Below are 6,893 nucleotides of genomic sequence, written 5' to 3'. Positions count from 1 at the left end.
GTTCATTCCAATGAATATAGAAAATTTTCACTGGTACCTGGCAGTTCTGAATGCAAAAAAAAGTGAGGTACATGTACTCGATTCTATGGGACAACAAATAACGGATCGCCGAGACCTTTATACTACAGTGAGTAATCATTTCTTTTATATTATGATTATTTCATCATTACATTATTTGTTATCTATAAATCTTGATATGTTTTATATATGCACATAGTTAAAAGGTCTAGAAAGACAGATTAAACTTGCAGCAGAACATAAAGAGCTTTACCAAGGCAAGTGGTCGAACCTTGATGTTGCATCATGGCCAGTTATAGAGAAGATCACAACACAAATGCAAACCGATGGGTAAAATTCATGTGACCACAACTCTACAAAATTGGTTGTATTTATTTTCATATATACATAGAAACTCACCTGATCTGTTAAATTTCATATTAGGGTATCTTGCGGGCTATGGATGATAAACTATATGGAATACTGGACAGGATCCTCCCTATCTGATAACGTAACTCAGGTAGAGGACGTATATTTATTTATAGGAACAATGTTTCTTTTGTTCTAATTTATATACTTGCAGGATGATATAACAATGTTTAGGTTTAAGCTACCTGCAATATTATGGGACTCGAGATTAAACACAAAGAAATGACATCAAAATCTTGACCACAATGTGGATGAAGATGGACAGAGTTCAAGTGATGTTCAAATAATCGATACTCCATGTGAGTTATCTAAATCGTCAAATACATCACATCAGATTGAACCATATATATCTCCATATGTTCTGCCTGCTAAAGTAACATCAACAAACACGCAAGAACTGATGTTTGTATTATGCACATATATCATGGGGATAGACAACGCCAAATATTTAAAGTAAGTTAATTCTCATTTAATATAGTATATGCATGGTAAATATTCAACACATATGTTCTTGCTTTAACTATAAAAACAATTGTTCATTTAATAGGAAACATTGGATTCAGAGCACTAAACCTTATCCAATTTCTTTAAGTCTTCAAAAACTTAAAGATATATTGGATGTAAATAAGCCGATGGATACAGATTGTTTTAACATGGCTGTTCGGATGATCGCATGCAATGATGCCTTGTTTTTGTTGGAAGACAAATACCACTACATGGATCTACAGTTCTGTGTAAGTTCAAGTAATTAGTCTTTATTCATATAAGTGTGTTCATTATATAATTATTTTTCTAACAAAAAGTAGTCCATAACTAAATTTGGTCGAGACCCTCGCCTTCGTGCAAAGCCAGATATCAACATGTTGGCAAAATTATTAGAATGTTGGCCTGACATGGAGTACGATGTTTCAGATTGCAAACAAGTAAGCTATACTCTTCATCATTTTTGTAATCTTGTTTTTTCTCTTACTTGAACTGTTTTTTTAACTTGCAGATTCTATTGCCCTTTTCTTTCATGGGTCACTTCACCTTATATGTACTTAACATGGACACTAGAAGCATCTATATAATGGACTCCATGCCTATACCATCATGGTTTAAGGGTGATCATCCTAGCATGCATTATATTCATAATATACATTATATTGCCAATAATATGAATGCTGCCATGGAATTGGCCAATCCTACATGGAAAGACGATATTTATATGTGGCGTCGTATAGTACCAACATGGGTTCCAAGAACATTAAACTGGTAATTTTTTTAACCCGAACAACTTATTAATTTTGTCTACATATATGTAACAACGTATTATTTTAATTTGTAGGGATTTATCTGGCTTTCTTGTTATCAACTTTATGCATGATTGGAATGGTATAAGGTTACCCTGCATTTGCACTGTGAGTACCCTATTTGTTCTAATACTTTGTCAATATTGTTCTTCTATAATTGATTATTAATCGTGTTCTATGATATGTAATAATGAATGTGCAGAATGGGAATGACCTGAGGACCAAATTCTTAGTAGAATTATTGAAGTACAAGGACAATGAATCCAAAGACAATATTCCAGAAGAAATACAAGAAATTATTAGGCACATCAGATAGATATGATTTTATTTGTAATGATACTCAACTTATTATCCTAATTAATTTTATTGCCTTTTAGGTTCGTAGTATCGTTAGGAACATTTGCCAACATATATTTTAGTTATATGTTGCAAATATGAAGGCAGTTCATATTTCTGTACTTTCAAAGATGCATTGGTGTTTTAGAAGCTTCAGCTTATCCTACTGTAGTATTGTGCTTAAAAGACTCCTATGGGTTTCCATCTTTTTATTGAAAACGAAGTACCATACTATTGTATTGTACAGTGACTTACAGGTATGGAGGGATAGGGCTCATCGCACCTTCTAGCTTCGTGAGTCAAATGATTTTATAATTATTTCCTTTCTATGCTTTTGTTCTTATTTTGTGCTAAGCTGAACGGTGCTTGGTTGTAGTGAGCACAAAGCGATCTTTCTAGCTTACTCGAGGTAGCAGGCAACTGGCGACTGGTGAAACCACAGACTGGTGCCACCAAAGTGGAAGAAATACACTCAAAGAACCATTCTGTCAGTCTCCTTGTCATAGAGCATTCACCTTTTCTTGCAGGTAACTTGGGCTCGACTTACTGACACGAGCAATAGTCTGATAACGCTACAAGACACCGATGTGCAATGGTCGCCGCTCTCTTTGGGATTATGCAGAGGTCAGAGAAACAAATAGCTATATTTTTCAAAGAAAAGAAAAAAAAAGAACAGGTATCCTACTGTTTCCATTCTCTTATTATGATTTATGATGTTAGGAACAACTAGATAGTGTTGCCGACAAAGCACCAATACTATCACCAAATATTATTTCCCAATTTACTATAAGAACACATAATCTTATTCTTGTAATTTCCTAAATCCTAACGAATAGGAAAAGAGGGCCACCCAACTTACAAAGTCTTTTTTGTTTGCATAGGATTATTTGTAATTCTGAATGAAAATTTGTGTGGCACCGTTGAATAGCTAAAGCTAAGCAGGGAGTGCCTTGCCTGCTCCTTCTCTGTTACAAGCCTACAAGGTAACATAGTTCTACTTTGCACGTTTACCAGATTGTGGATCTATGTAGTAATGCCATATTTCTTTTCTAACATTATGCTGAAAACCAGGTAGCAAAGGCTCCCGGTGGCAATGGCGGAGTATATGCTGGTAATCTCTAAATTGTGATGCGGTAAATTATAAATGTATGCTATTAATGTTAGTCATGACTTTCTGCTTGTTTTTTTTCTTTGGTTGTAAGAAGGCTTATCTTCTTATCGATTTCTCTGACCATCTCCAAATAAGTGTGTGAGTATACCAACTCTTTGACCCTCTATCTAATATATGACTTAATGAAGGGACTCATTTGGATTTTCTTTCAGCTACGTCCTAGGTGCTGTTTTTCTTCAGCTCTGCCAAGTTTTCCAACTTGCAGAACATCCAGTTGTTCAGTAACTTGTAGATCCCAGTCTTTTCATCCATCGTTTTACAAAACGTAAGCTGATGACATATATGTTGCATTGTATATTTCATCTGTTGGATCTGCTAAATGACATTGTTCCTGAGAAATAGGTGGTGCAGAGCAATCTTAACCAATGTAATAACGAAGATATCCCGCTTTCTGGAACAAAAATTGAGATGGTAGGTTGTGATAGTGAGTGTATTCACTTCAAAATGTGAAAATAGAAAATGAACTTTTGAATCCATGCCTTAGCTTTACTAATCTCCTTTCCATTTTTTTCATGTGCAATCTAAAGGAGTCTTACGAACAAGAATCATCTGACAGCAGTGATGAAGAGTGGTCCACACTTAGCACACCACGAAAAACAAAATTACAAGGCAACGAAAAAGTATCACTTACTGAATCAGTACGTTCTGCAAAGCGGTGTTCTAGAAGAGCGCCAGCTAGGGAGCATAATAATGAACATACTCAGAGTGAGCAGCTTCATGGTTCTGCAAGTGAGCAGCAAGCTAGAGAGCAACTTCATGGTTCTGTAAGTAAACAGCAAACTGAAGTTCTTCGCTCCAATGTCAGCAGTGGCGATGCCTCAAAATGCCATTTTGGCCCTATAGTTACTCAGGTATATATATAGATATAACTATTGTCCAATTTTTCTTGGAATCACTTTGTGCTAACAAATCAGTCCAATTAATTGTAGTCTGATATAGATTACAGTATTGACACTGCATTTTTTTTGCAGAAGCTGAAGGAACATTTTGAAAAAGATCCATATCCTTGCCATGCAACAAAAGAGGGTCTGGCACAAGAGCTAGGACTGACATTTAATCAGGTATTACTGCTTACCTAACAATTTTGTTCTACATTATCATTGGGCTGTTATTGTTCCCTCGTCTTAATATATTTTCTTCTAACAGATCTAAGAGAACATTGCTGCACTCTCTCATGGGTGTAATTACACCAAGGCAGATATTGTAAGTCCAGATGCTCATGAGATATCTCGAACTTATTCAACAAATCGATATTATGTATATTCTCTTTTGTCAACCTATGACCTTCTGTTTTATACAATATGTTCTGAAACAAAGTAGCTAGAGCAGTAGAGCACACATGTGAGTTCAAGCAAACAAAATTATCACGAGACATACCCTATGGTGGTGGGGTTGATTCAACAATAAGAATAGTATTAGATGCATGCACTAAAATGAAACTGCAATTTAAAGCTCCTTGCAAACTCTACAAATGTTCTGAAACGGTGGATAGCAAGTGCATATGCTAACTTACCAAAAGATGATAAGGAAATATTTTTCTCAAATATGCATGAGAGCAGCAAGTGCCCTCATATTGGATATGAGTGCTATTCATAACAATTATCACCAGAAACTTGACAGGTTTTCTCCTTTTAATTATTGGACCACAATGGAAAGAAGAATACTCTAGAATTTTTTTCTCCTTTGGATGGAATTAGAATATTCACACAAAAAACTTAGAAAAGGCCTGCAAACAAATATTGCAATTAAGACGAACAAATAATGTTACCTTTTCAGGCACTTTGGTCTGCCAGGCTTCTTATTTGTTGTTGTTGGTACAGGAACAGATTGAGATGCATCAGATTGAAGAGAAGAAGAGTTCATTCTAGAATCATCAGGTTGACTAGCAGGTTTCAGCAGAAGTGACAATCCATCCAAACTTAGAATTTCAGTGCAGTTGATCGAAAACTTCGGTTCTCTCACAGCATCATGTTCTGACAGGAAATCCTGGAAAGCTTGAGAGACCCGGAATTCTGGTATGTTGAGCAAGGTATCGCTGCACCAGACTGCGACGGCTCTGCCTCCTTCAGGGTGGCTTTCCACCGCCGTGATGAGAAGTGGTGGCTCTCGGTGCCTCGTGTGCCTCCCGGTGGCCTTCACAACAAAACAAGGAAGCAGCTCCAACACAAGCGTGATTGTGCAAACCAAATCCTGAAGGCTGCCATGGCCATCAACAGCAATACTTTAGCAGAGATGGAGGTCCCTGAACCTTATCTTGACTCCCTACCAAAGGTATACCATGCATTCTTCTGCAATCAGAACTCATGAATGTGCAGTGTCCACAGAATTTCTTAGTGTCAGTTCTCAACATGTTGCATTGAACTTGATTTCAGAATGGACGGTCAACCTTAGGTGATATCATATACCGCTACATAACCTCTGATCAGTTCTCCCCTGAGTGCCTTCTTGATTGCCTGGATCTGTCCACGGAGTACCAGGCCCTGGAAGTCGCAAACCGTGTTGAGGCGTCAGTGTATGTGTGGCGCCGGAGGGTTGCTGCCAAACCAGTAAATGGATTGGGCCGAAGCAACAGTGCTAGATCATCGTGGGGCATGGTAAAGGACATGATGGTAGACTCGAAGAAGAGAGAGCTGCTGCTAGCTGAACAAGCAGAGGGCCTGCTAATATGCTTGAAGCAAAGGTTTCCTAGATTGACACAGACAAGCCTGGACATGAGCAAAATTTAGTACAACAAGGTTTTTTTATCTCTTATCTGGTTCTCCTAGTATTCCATCCATAACCAAATTACAGGTCCATAACTGACGCGGCTCTTGCTGGTGAGCAATTTTCAGGATGTGGGCTAATCAATCCTCGAGAGCTATTCGAGGGTGTTAGACAGTTTGGCTTCAAACATCGTCACCCGCATCGACGATCTGCTGAACATTGACGAGCTGAACGAACACGCTGAACATTTCGCAGCAATAGGTGACGTTGACTGCAAGATTGCAGTCAGCCAGACTGCTGCTGTTCCATCCTTCCCAGTGCCAGCCTCTAGCACGCCATTCATGACGGCATATACCACGCCGAGCTTCTCGCCGGCGCAATTGGCAAGCCCATTGAAGAAAGAGAAGACGTCGCTGACTCCAGGCAGACGTTCTCAGCACAGTAGGGGTGCTGGCACAAAGAAAGGCTTGATGGATCGTGTGGGTACAAAAATCAAGGGGATGATGATCAGCAACGGTATGATGATCAATGTCTCTACAACTACGGAGCTGTAAGCATAAGATGATAGCTCATCAGATCGCCAAGGGTAGTCGTTATGTATATGTGTCTGTCTGTCCGTCTTTGTGTGAGCGTCCAGTTTTTTTACTGGCATGTTGCATTTCTGATTTCTGTGTCTAGGCTTTTACTGGCCTGATGCTCTCTACGAGGAGTTTCAGTCTTTACGAGGTGTTGTTACATAGATGGGTGTTGTTACGTACTCTCTACGAGGAGTTTCAGTCTGGTCTGAATTTGTTGAATTTCTGTGATTCAAATCAACAAAGACCGAGGGCATTTGATGTAGTTGTTACATACTCTCTACGAGGAGTTTCAGTCTGGTCTGAATCTGTAGAATTTCTACGGTTGAAATCAACAAATACTGAGGATGTTTGATGTGAAAACCAACTGTCTCTCCAGCTCTCAGAAGT

The 6,893-nt window shown here is 38.4% G+C and overlaps 1 long non-coding RNA gene and 1 pseudogene across 2 annotated transcripts; both read left to right on the top strand.

Annotated features, from left to right (window-relative positions):
- The first annotated feature begins 233 nt into the window (after positions 1-233).
- LOC118476276 (uncharacterized) lies at positions 234-649 on the top strand. 2 transcript variants are annotated; one of them, XR_004856066.1, is made up of 3 exons: positions 234-348; positions 442-517; positions 601-649. It is a non-coding gene; the product is annotated as an uncharacterized lncRNA (long non-coding RNA). The 2 variants fall into 2 exon arrangements; XR_004856065.1 differs by having other exon boundaries at positions 581-649.
- A 3,750-nt stretch (positions 650-4,399) lies between these two features.
- LOC118476221 (rop guanine nucleotide exchange factor 7-like) lies at positions 4,400-6,482 on the top strand (annotated as a pseudogene).
- The last annotated feature ends 411 nt before the right edge of the window (positions 6,483-6,893 follow it).

Source organism: Zea mays, chromosome 2 (genome assembly GCF_902167145.1).
Source record: "Zea mays cultivar B73 chromosome 2, Zm-B73-REFERENCE-NAM-5.0, whole genome shotgun sequence".
In the NCBI taxonomy this organism is placed as follows: domain Eukaryota; kingdom Viridiplantae; phylum Streptophyta; class Magnoliopsida; order Poales; family Poaceae; genus Zea; species Zea mays.
Note: the sequence above shows the minus strand (reverse complement) of the source record. Positions and strands in the feature narration are given on the sequence as shown.